This window comes from Leptodactylus fuscus, chromosome 1, assembly GCF_031893055.1.
Source record: "Leptodactylus fuscus isolate aLepFus1 chromosome 1, aLepFus1.hap2, whole genome shotgun sequence".
In the NCBI taxonomy this organism is placed as follows: domain Eukaryota; kingdom Metazoa; phylum Chordata; class Amphibia; order Anura; family Leptodactylidae; genus Leptodactylus; species Leptodactylus fuscus.
The window spans coordinates 287,996,242-288,009,228 of NC_134265.1; positions in this window are offsets into that span (position 1 = coordinate 287,996,242).

The following is a 12,987-nucleotide window of genomic DNA, read 5'->3' on the forward strand; positions in this document are numbered from 1 at the left end:
CCAGTGCAATACAATGCCAATACAGTATCATTGAGAGAAACTTGGGGGCATTCACACAGAGTAACACCGGGCATGTATTACAGCCGTACACGCCGGCGTTACGGCAGACTGCCGAACACTTCCCATTCACTTCAATGGGAGCGCTCGTAACAGCGGTGTTTACGAGCGCTCCCATTGAAGTGAATGAGAAGTGTTCGGCAGTCTGCCGTAACGCCGGCGTGTACGGCTGTGATACACCCTCGGCGTTACTCCGTGTGAATGCCCCCTTTGAAGATACAAAACTTTACACAAGGATACCTATATACTATAACGTATGATTTGTAATGCATCGGGGAGTACTGTTCTTTATTTATGTTAAGAAATAGGAAGGAAAATATTGTTACAATTAAGGAAATGTATTATAATATTATAAATGTTATGAATATTATGTGACTTTGGGGGTGTTCACACTTGCACCCCTGTCCGCATGGTAGGTGGATGGCCATGCTGCAGATTTTGCACTCGGGCTCATAAGCTTAAGTTTCCTCCTCTACTATATTACATGTCCGTCCACTGTGTTTCCATCCCAACTCCGGAGAAACTGCGGAGAAACATATTCATTTGGGTCAGACATACAGGACTTTGTGTCCGGTCAAAAAAAAAAAACAATTTCATCATGGAGAGGCTGCATACGGACACCGGCGGTTTGCTTTAAAACCAATTCAAATTAATTGGTTTTAAACTGACTGTGGACAAGCTGCCCCCTATGCAGTCTCTCCGGGGTTTGGACGGAAACACAGTGGGCGGACACGGGCACAAGTGTGAACGCCCCTTAATATGGTAGAGGAGGAAGCTGAAGCTCATGGGCCCAAGTGCAAAATCCAATCCAATGTTAAAGGAAGTCTGTCAGCAGGGAAACAGTATAAGGCTGCATTCACACTGAGTAACGCTGGCGTTTTTTGTGCTTATTTTTGCACATAGCGCCGCATTAACGCCACGTTAACACCGCGTATACGCCGCATTTGCGCCGGTCAACGCCACCGCAAAATAGCGCGGCGTTAACATGGCGTATACGTGGCGTTGACGCGGCGCTATGTGCAAAAATAAGCACAAAAAACGCCAGCGTTACTCAGTGTGAATGCAGCCTAAAACTAATGAGAGTACTTTGTGGGGCGGCTTGTACATTTTCCAAAGATGCCTTTCTGATTCTGCATTGCAGATCCATGTTCATGAAAATCAGCATTTTATTCTCATGCAAATAAGCTGAAAAGGGCTTTAGGGGTCTTTCTTCTCCTGCTGGAGCTGGTTATCTATAGCAGGATGAAGCCCCAGTAAGAGAAGAAACGCCCCTAAAGCCCTTTTCAGCTAAGTTGCATAAGAATAAAACTGATCTTTATTAAAATAAGGCTGAGATGCAGAATAAGAAAGGCATTTTTGTAAAGTTTAGAAGCCACACTACAAGGTACTGTCATTAGTGTTATTCCGCTTTTTCGGCTGACAGACTCCCTTTACTTGCTTGCTGTCACTTAAAGGAGTCCTGTGATTTTATCCTTTATGATTTGTGAATGACATCCTTTTGAAGCCTCAGAAAACTTCTTCCTCATACCAATGAGGAGGGGGTGAATTAATCAGGAATACTTAATATTCATTTGACTCTCCTCCTTATTAATTCACTGTCCAGAAGATTAGAAAAATGAACAGAAGGACATCTCCAAAGAACGAGACAGCCCTAAAAACTGTATGGTGACTACAAAAATTTTATCAAGCCAAGCAAGGTGGAGGTCATTTTAGAATCCGCCTCAAAAAAACCTCTCCTTTTTATTTTAATAGGAGTCAATTGCAGAGGAAAAAAAATTGACATGACCTAGCTTTAAGCAGATTCTGCTAAGAAAAATCCATTGAAATTAATGCATTGCAATTTTTTATGCGGTTTTTGATGTAAAGTTAATTTTGCAGATCTATACAGGGTGCTGGAGTAAAAAAAATCACATCATATAAAAACAGCCTCAAAAAAGTTTATTTCATGAAGAAGATTGTTTCAGCTTGCGAAAAAAAACTGTATGAACATGCAGAGTTTTTCTTGTTTCTCTTCCTGTTTATTTTATAACTGTTTGCTTTTGTCACCTTTTACCTTGCCTCGTTTTGTAAGCACTGAACGTTTTGTATTACAGCATTCACTTTAATGTTAGCCGCTGATATTAGTCTACGGATCCATTGCTTTTTGCCATATGACTTTTATAGAGTCATGCACACATTGGGTTCCTACTAGCCCAAAATTAAGTAGGTGGTGGCAGCGTGTATCTGTGGTTCTAGGATTGTGTTGCAATGTGCTTAATTTGCAACCTGAGTGAAATGAGTGCAAGTTTTAGTGAGTGGGGTAAATTAATCCCTGACTCGGGGGCGTGGCTTGCGCGTGAAGCGGTCGGCCGCATGTAGCTGGAGCTCCGGGCCGAATCATCATTAATCCTGACTCCCAGCCTGCACATCTGAAGCCCCGGGTACCTGCGATACTGGGCCGGGTCCTGGAGTGGGTCCTCTCGCAGCTGGCTTCCGCGTAGTGGCGTTTTGAAGGCGGTGAGGAGCCGAGAGTAGTTGCGGCCTACTCCTGCAGTGTGGAGCCGGCCGCCATCTTCCTGTCTGTGGAGCGGCAGCGCGGCATACTCTCCCGGCCTGTGGCCCCAGGTGATGGTGGAATTGGGGCTCCGGACCTTTCCCAGTCGACCCATATACATCCTGGGTGCCTCCTTTGCTGCTGTGGGTCTGGACGCTGGTGAGTGGAGATCTGGTGTGGGCCTGGATTGCCTGGGATCCCTTCCTACCCCCCCCTCTGCCTGAACAGCAGCCATTTCCTGTCTCCTCTTCTGTATGATTGAGCAGTGTCCCCAGTCTGGTTGTCTGGTATCCCTCAGCTGGCTTCTTGTGGTGGTCCTGTGGCGTGTGGTGAGCGCTGAACACATCCTAGTTATTCTTCTGGCAGCTTCAGCCTAGGAATTGTTATATCCTGCCTCAGCTTTCTCTCCATCATATATTTAAGGACTGTGTTGCCCTGCATATTTGTCCTCCATACCTGTGATTGCTGTGGCTGCTCCTTGTGGATTGGGCCTTCTCCATCCGCCATCATACCTACTTCTACGGCACGCAAGAAGGGCGGCGGCGGACTTTCCAAAATGAGTCGCCCGCTGTCGAGCTCCACGTCGGATCGCCTACGTAGCTTTACCAGATCCTCCACTCCCCCGCCTACCACTTCTCCTGCGGCTTCCTCATCGGCTGAGCCTATGGATACTGCTGAACCCACCTTGAAACAGGTGACTGCACAGTTGCTGGAAGCGATACAGGCTGGCACCTCTTCCTTGACTGGTAAAATTGAAGAGGTTAAAATTGATCTTGGCCTGCTTCGACAAGACTTTCAGTCTCTGCGGGATAGAGTGGGTGAAGTGGAGGATCGTGTTTCTCGGGTGGAAGATTCTGTTCAACCCATCCCTGCCAAAATTCAAGAGCTGGAACGGGCGGCAGCTTTGTGGACTCAGAGGGCGGATGATCTGGAGAATCGGCTGCGACGCAACAATTTGCGCATATTGGGCCTTCCAGAAAAAGCAGAGGGTGCTGACCCCCGATCCTTCATGGAAAAATGGCTACGTGATATTCTGCCGGAAGCTCATTTTTCTCCCATATTTGCTGTTGAAAGAGCCCACAGAGTTCCTGCCAGACCTCCTCCTCCGGGGGCCCCCCCGCGTCCCTTACTGGCCCGGTTGATTAATAGTACGGATCGTGACACCGCGCTGCGGGCTGCGCGTCAAGTTGGGGAGATCAAGTTCAATGGAGCTACAGTGGCGATGTTTCCTGACTTCTCGGCTGCCCTCCAGAAAACCCGAGCATCCTTTGTGGCGGTCAAGAGACGTCTCCGAGAAAAGGCTATACAGTATTCTATGATTTATCCAGCCCGACTTCGTGTCATCCATGGTGACCGTTCCCTTTTTTTCAATTCTCCCAAGGATGCGGAGGACTGGTTGTCCCTGTTGCCCCGATCTCCTCGGCGCTGACATCATATCCTGGTGGTGAGAGGTCCTGTTAGACCGGAGGCCCGGCCTTATGGCTTTTGTCGTTACAGTGTTTAATTGACCCGGTGGCCTAAGGTGTGTTCACTGCTTTGGTTCTGCACCTTCGGCTTTATTACATGAACGTACTTTGCTTATTTTGCGCAAAATTTTTTCGAGAGAGTGCCCAACAATCCATCTGTATTGGGTGCACTTTCTCCCCCGTTGATAGTAGCTACGAGACTGTACTACTCCGTATTTGGTTAATGTGTTCGAGACTGTTTGCGCCCTCCATGGGTGTGTTGTTCTATTTTGTCTGTGTTTTCACGTTTTTTTTGTTTTTGTTATGCCACATACTGAATTGTCTTTTTCTCCTGAGACCCCGCTCACTGCCCTGTGCCTCCTGCCCGTGGCTCACGCTTTACAGATATAAGAGATTGTATTGTTATGGCGTCACTTAATGTTTTTTCATGGAATGTGAGGGGTCTAGGTAGTCCGCGTAAGAGATCTACTGTCTTCTCTCAAATTAGGCAGGTCCATCCTCATATTGTTTGCCTCCAGGAGACACATATGGTGGCGGAGACTGTTAGCCGGCTTCAGAAGCTGTGGGTTCAGTGGGCCGCTCATTCTATGCATACCTCCTTCTCTAGGGGGGTGTCTATCCTGGTGCATCGCAGTATTAGGTGGGAACCGGGGGTAATTGAGCGGGATCCCGAGGGGCGCTACATATTTGTCCAAGCATGGATAGACTCTACCCTGTATGTGATTTTAGGTGTATATTTACCGCCTGCCTCCGATATGTCTGTACTCCAGGGTGCGACTCAGTTTGTGGTCAGGTTTCCTGGGGCGGTGGTGTTATGCCTGGGTGATTTTAATCGGGTGCTGAATGAAGCTGCAGACCGATTTCATGCTGGTGTGGATCCTCCGCTGTCTTCTCGTCCCACCTCTATGGCCAAATTGGTCCAGGAGTTGGGTTGGCAGGACTTGTGGAGGGTGGTGTTCCCTGATTCCCGAGTTTTTTCCTGTCATTCTGCTCATAGACATGCTCTGTCCCGCATTGATTATGCCTTTGGGAATGTTAAGACCTGTTCCATTCTACAATCTGTATCTTACTTGCCTAGGACGGTTTCCGATCACTCCCCTCTCTTGGTTATCTTGAATCATGGGGACACGATTAGATCGAGTTTGAGCTGCCGTATAAACCCCTTTTGGCTCAAATTATTTACACCCAATGATAGGATCCCTGACCAGCTTCAGGTATTTCTGACCGTTAACTCCCCGGATACATGCCCCTCCCTCCTTTGGGAAACCACGAAGGCATACCTACGTGGGTGTATTAGGTCCTCCATTTCTTTTATTAAAAGGGAATCCTCGTTACTGGAGACTTCCCTAGCGGCCCGGTGTACCTCCCTGGAGGCTGCATATGTTGCGAACCCCACGGATGAGTCTAGATCCCAATGGTTGCATGCAGGCAGACAGTATTTGCATGCACTCCATGAGAAGGCCCGCAGGTCTCTGTTTTTTAGCAAACAGAAATTTTATGAACTCGGGAATCAGTCTAGCAGCCTATTGGCCCACCTGGTACACCAAAACACGGCCTCTCCAGCTATTTTCCGAGTACGCTCGGAGACCGGCGATATCCTCACCAATAGTAATGATATTAGAACCCGTTTCCACCAGTATTACAGTGACTTATATAGTTCTAAATTAGGAGTTGGTGATCAGGATCTGGCTCTTTACTTAGATTCCATTCCCTTCCCCGTTCTGTCTGAGGACCAGCGTGCTTTTTTGGACTCCCCCTTTACCTTGGAGGAGTTGACGGAGGCGCTGGCGGACATGGCGAGGGGGAAATCTCCAGGTCCTGACGGTATTCCGATAGAGGTGTATGCTCAGTATGGGGATGTGCTCCTGCCAGTGCTGTTAAAATGTTATGAACGTGCCTTTCGGGACCGCAGTCTTCCGGCTTCCTTTTATGATGCCACAATTGTTGTTCTTCTCAAACCAGATAAGGATCCGCTGGACTGTGGTTCTTACAGGCCTATTTCTTTGTTGAATATCGACTATAAATTACTTAGACGTGTCCAGGTGGTGACCCAGATTGGCTCAGCCACTTCGGCGGACTGGGCAATAGCCTCGTTGGATGCTACAAAGGCATTCAACTCTGTCGAGTGGCCTTTTCTTTTACAATCTTTGCGTAAATATGGGTTTGGGGATGGATTTATTACTTGGATCTCCATTCTGTACTGTTCCCCTAGGGCGGCGTTGTCCATTAATGGTTCGCTGTCTCCGTATTTTACTTTGGGTAGGGGCACGCGGCAGGGTTGCCCTCTCTCTCCGCTGCTATTTGCTTTAGCTATAGAACCCTTGGCCATACTCCTGAGGCATGACCCTCTCTATAAAGGTATCTTCATTGGCCCTAGTGAGGAGAGGGTTGCGCTTTATGCTGACGACCTCCTTCTATTTATGTCTGACCCCTCTATATCCTTGCCCCGAGCCATGGAAGTGGTAAATGTTTTTGGCAATTATTCGGGCCTACGCACTAACTGGTCTAAGTCCTCTTATATGCATATAGGTGGGGTGCCGGCGGCAGCGGAGGGGGAGGTAGTATGTGGATTGCCGGTGGTCTCTGCTTTTAAGTATCTTGGGATTGTCATTCCCAGAGACTATAAGAGTTATCTGGACCTTAATGTTTTCCCCCTTCTCTCGCACTTCCGCTCTAAATTCCTGACCTGGGCTGCATTGCCCCTGTCCGTAGCGGGCAGGATAAACCTGATTAAAATGATTGTATTACCCAAATGTCTATATTCTTTAAGTAATTCGGCCGTGCCTGTGCCCCTCCGATTTTTTAGACAGATGGACTCCTTGATGATCTCTTTTGTGTGGGGTTATTCTAGATCCAAATTGAGATTGACTGCTCTCCAGAGGCCGAAACAGCTCGGGGGGGCGTCACTCCCTGATCTGTTTCTTTATTATCTTGCGGGTCAACTCCGCTTTATAAAGCCCTGGCTTTCCTCGGATCGGCTCCCGGGGCCGGAGAGGCATTTGGCTCACCATCTGGACCTGAATATCTTGTGGCCTGTGCTGGACCAGTCTCGGTTGTTCAGGGGTAGGCTTTTGCCCATTCATACTCTGGCGGCGCAGGTTTGGGCGCAGGCCCGGAAAGTATCTTCTTATTCGGACACCCCTGCAGAGACCCCCTTGTGGGACAATCCTGGCTTGTCTGATCTATTCGTGTTACCTGATGCTAGGTCTTGGTCACGATATGGGGTGTTTACTCTAGCGAATTTATATACACAGGGGGTGTTTGTTACTTTTGACTCTTTGACCGCATCACATGAGATCCCAAGACACCAGTTCTTTAGGTTTCTTCAGATACGCCATGCCCTTTCCTCGATATTTCCTGCCCAACCGTGTGCCATTTCCGAATACCCGCTCATTGGTGTGCTACGCTCTCAGGGCCCTGGGGGTCTTATTTCGGTTCTATATAACCATCTAATTCATGTAAAGGTATCTCTGGCTGAGTCCCCGGCTCTGACGCGTTGGCGCACCAATATCCCAGAATTGACTGATGAGCTGTTTCAGGAGGTTTTGGAATCTCCTCTTTATGTCTCTCCTTCAGCTAATAATAAATTGATCCAAATTTTTATCATACACCAATGTTATTTGACCCCTGTCCGTTTGCACAGAATGGGCCGTATGTCTAGCTCGACTTGTCTCAGGTGTCCATATCCTCGTGCAGATTTTTGGCACATGATGTGGGGTTGTCCGGTGGTTCGCACCTTTTGGAGGGGAGTGGTAGACCTTCTGGCAGATGTCCTGAGCCGCCCAGTCCCGTTTTCTCCCGAAGTCTGCCTGTTTGGCGTTTTGGAGGAGGAGTTGTGGCAGCATCATACTCGAATTTTTCTTAGAGAGTGCTTGTTTTATGCTAGGAAAGCCATCGCCTTGCGGTGGATGGCCCCTAGATCCCCATCTGTCTCCCAATGGCGGAAAATGGTTAACTCGGTTCTCCCATTTAATCAGATTATATACAGTCCTATGAAAAAGTTTGGGCACCCCTATTAATCTTAATCATTTTTAGTTCTAAATATTTTGGTATTTGCAACAGCCATTTCAGTTTGATATATCTAATAACTGATGGACACAGTAATATTTCAGGATTGAAATGAGGTTTATTGTACTAACAGAAAATGCGCAATATGCATTAAACCAAAATTTGACCGATGCAAAAGTATGGGCACCTCAACAGAAAAGTGACATTAATATTTAGTACATCCTCCTTTTGCAAAGATAACAGCCTCTAGTCGCTTCCTGTAGCTTTTAATCAGTTCCTGGATCCTGGATAAAGGTATTTTGGACAAACAATTCAAGTTCAGTTAAGTTAGATGGTCGCCGAGCATGGACAGCCCGCTTCAAATCATCCCACAGATGTTCAATGATATTCAGGTCTGGGGACTGGGATGGCCATTCCAGAACATTGTAATTGTTCCTCTGCATGAATGCCTGAGGATTTGGAGCGGTGTTTTGGATCATTGTCTTGCTAAAATATCCATCCCCGGCGTAACTTCAACTTCGTCACTGATTCTTGAACATTATTCTCAAGAATCTGCTGATACTGAGTGGAATCCATGCGACCCTCAACTTTAACAAGATTCCCGATGCCGGCATTGGCCACACAGCCCCAAAGCATGATGGAACCTCCACCAAATTTTACAGTGGGTAGCATGTGTTTTTCTTGGAATGCTGTTTCTTTTTGGACGCCATGCATAACGCCTTTTTTTATAACCAAACAACTCAATTTTTGTTTCCAAAATGAAGCTGCCTTGTCCAAATGTGCTTTTTCATACCTCAGGCAACTCTATTTGTGGCGTACGTGCAGAAACGGCTTCTTTCTCATCACTCTCCCATACAGCTTCTATTTGTGCAAAGTGCGCTGTATAGTTGACCGATGCACAGTGACACCATCTGCAGCAAGATGATGCTGCAGCTCTTTGGAGGTGGTCTGTGGATTGTCCTTGACTGTTCTCACCATTCTTCTTCTCTGCCTTTCTGATATTTTTCTTGGCCTGCCACTTCTGGGCTTAACAAGAACTGTCTCTGTGGTCTTCCATTTCCTTACTATGTTCCTCACAGTGGAAACTGACAGGTTAAATCTCTGAGACAGCTTTTTGTATCCTTCCCCTGAACAACTATGTTGAACAATCTTTGTTTTCAGATCATTTGAGAGTTGTTTTGAGTAGCCCATGATGCCACTCTTCAGAGGAGATTCAAATAGGAGATCAACTTGCAATTGGCCACCTTAAATACCTTTTCTTATGATTGGATACATCTGGCTATGAAGTTCAAAGCTCACTGAGGTTACAAAACCAATTTTGTGCTTCAGTAAGTCAGTAAAAAGTAGTTAGGAGTATTCAAATCAATAAAATGATAAGGGTGCCCATACTTTTGCACCGGTCAAATTTTGGTTTAATGCATATTGCGCATTTTCTGTTAGTACAATAAACCTCATTTCAATCCTGAAATATTACTGTGTCCATCAGTTATTAGATATATCAAACTGAAATGGCTGTTGCAAACACCAAAATATTTAGAACTAAAAATGATTAAGATTAATAGGGGTGCCCAAACTTTTTCATAGGACTGTATAAAGGGAGGGGCTGTCCCCAGAAATTTACTATGGTATGGGGTGCGTGGTGTGATTCTCCCGTGACCCAATACTCTGCTCCCATAATGCGTTTGGCCTTAGACACCTTTGCTCCATAAATAGGAGCTACTGCCAGATAGGTTTGTGACTCCTCGTGTGGGGAATATATGTGACTGTTGTAACTTTGTTGTTGTGTCATGTGATATTGTGTTCAGAACTGTGTTGTGGTCGGGGTGGTTGGGTTGGGGTCGGGATGGACCAGTGCTGTGGCTTGTTTCTGGTTAACTGTATGTTTCTTGTGCTTATACTGTACCTGTGTTTTTCTTTTGTTTTGATTGTATTACTTGCTTTGTTATGTAATCTTCAATAAAACGAGTTTAAAAAAAATTAATCCCTGACAGTCGCAAAAACGTCACATACTAGGATTGTCTGTACTTGACAGCCTAGTGTTTCATCCAACACCCGACAGATCCCATTATACTCAATTTATACCCCATTTGTGTCCGCCATAGAATTCTCCGATTACAGACCAGAAGAATAGAAACACTAAAGCATCTGTGAACCTAGTGTGACTTGTATTTGTCACAATTAACAACCAACCTGTATATACAATATTATTGTAAATGTAAATCTCGGACTATTACAGTCCAATACGACCAAAACGCAAAGAGCGGGAATCAATAGAGAGTATAAATTCAATACAAACGGATTCAATAATAGAATACGACATAGAAACAGGAAAAGAGGATGAAGAGGAGGTAGATACAGACATAGAAGAACGAATGGAATCCCCCCAGAGTCCGAACCACAAGAGAAACAGGGTCTGAAGAGCAATGTCTATAATCTTTCCAAATATTGTCTTACAACATCAGAACTAAGTCTATTATCACATGGCCTTTCCTTTTGTCCTAATCAGGAAATAAATGAAGTACAATTATATATTGATTTAAATCAATATATTAGGAAATTGACACTAGCTAGACACTTTGACATCGCCTCTAGAGGCTTAAAAAATGTAGAGGAGATAGCAATCGAAAAGGAGCAATATTCCCAGGATCTTAATCAGCAAATGTTAGAAGTTTCAGGAATAGTCCACACGGACTTAAGACCGAAATCGAAATTTTACCCCTTACATCACAGGGGCAGTGCACTTGAAACCTTCTTTGCATTGGTCTCAAAGGAATTTAGAAATATCAATGAATTGAGTGGTAAACGATATAAGAATCTTACTAGAGCAGAAAATGATGCATTACATTCTTTAATGAGAAATAAACAAATTGTTATTCGTAATGCGGATAAGGGTGGGGGGGTTGTGGTACAGGACCGTGTGGATTATGTAGGAGAAGCACAAAGGATTCTATCTGACAACACCTATTACAAACCCCTACCAAGTGATCCCACTAAGGAACATATGCTTCAATATAAACAGCTTGTTGATTCAGGTTTTCAGTCAGGAGTCCTCTCTTCTAAAGAACGAGATTATTTGATGGTAAGGGACCACACACCAGGGGTCTTTTACCATCTTCCAAAAATTCATAAGAGCGTGGAGAACCCACCAGGCCGCCCCATAATATCTGGGTGTAATGCTCTGACACGAAATTTATCAGAGTATGTAGACTTGCAGCTTCAGAAAATTGTTGTCAATCTTCCATCTTATTTGCGCGATTCCACGAGTCTACTTAATGATTTATTATCACACCAATGGAGTCCAACTTTTTCATGGGCAGTTTTGGATGTAACATCATTGTATTCAAATATTCCTCATGCGAAAGGTTTAGAAATGATTAAACTATCTCTTGATAGTAGATCAACATTACCAGAAATACAAAAAAAGTTTATTCTTAACAGCATTAAGTTTATTTTAGAGCACAATGTATTTCAATTTCAGGATCAGCTGTTTCTACAGGTATGTGGAACAGCTATGGGGACTAAATTTGCCCCTAGTTACGCTAACCTTTATGTAGGGGAATTTGAACAGCAATTTATATTTGATCATCCAGTATGGTCAAATCATATTATATTTTTTAAGAGATATATTGACGACCTTCTTTTTATTTGGAGAGGTACGTCCAAAACTTTTAATAATTTTGTTATATATCTAAATGATAATGACTGGGGTTTAAAATTTTCAGGGAAAATTAATGATACTTCAATAGAATACCTGGATCTGATTCTTATGGGAACGGGTGACCACATTTCCACTAAAACATTCTTCAAGAGTGTTGACTGTAATAGTCTTTTAGATTACAACAGTTCACACTACAACAAATGGAAGAAAAACATTCCGTTCGGGCAGTTTAAACGCATACGTAGAAATTGCACCACTGAACTGGATTATCAATGCCAGAGTGAGATTCTGAGGAGTAGATTTAAGGCCAAAAAGTACCCTAGAGCTATTATCGATTTAGCCAAGGAGAGAACAGATCGACTTACTCAATCAGATTGTTTGAAACCTAGAATTAGGGATAATGTGGACTCATTTAAATTTAATTTTCTAACTACATATAATGGAGCTCACATGACCATCCGTGACATCTTGCATAAGTACTGGTACATTCTACAAAATGACCAGTACTTAAAGAATCTTCTCCCTAAGAGACCGAAACTTACATTTAGAAGGGCTAAAAGTGTTAAAAATTTAATAGCCCCAAGTAGACTCAAATCCATAGCTCCCAAATCTGATACAAGTCCTACAACTGAAGGAAATGAAAAAGGAAGCTTTAAGTGTGGTAACAGGCGATGCAAGTGCTGTCAATGTATAGGTCACGAGGTCCAAGAGATCTCTAGTAGATCTACAGGTAGGACTTTCCAACTTGATTTCCGTATGGATTGCTCTACGCCCTATGTCATTTATTTAGCAGAATGCCCTTGTGGCCTGCAATATGTAGGGAGAACGATCATGAACCTACATATCAGAATAAATAAACACAGGTCAAATATAGTAAATGGGTACTTAAAGCATAGCGTCTCAAGACATTTTTTACACAAGCATAATAGTAATTTTGCAGGGTTTAATGTTGTCCCCATAGACCACATCCCTTCGAATATACCCAATAGATTCGAAGTCTTGAAACGGCGTGAAATCTACTGGATCTACCAGCTGGATACTTTGAGTCCAGCTGGTTTGAATGAGACATTGGAAGACATCACCTCTTGAAAAATAGTAATGATTATTATGGTGAGTCTCTGTTTGAGTTGAATATATTTTTATTGGTTATTAACATAAAGTGTTTTTATACATATACAATCATTTTAATGAGTGGTAAATTTCATGTATCATTATTTTATGTATTATTGTTTAATAGAGGACTATATGTGTCTATGTTTGTAGTG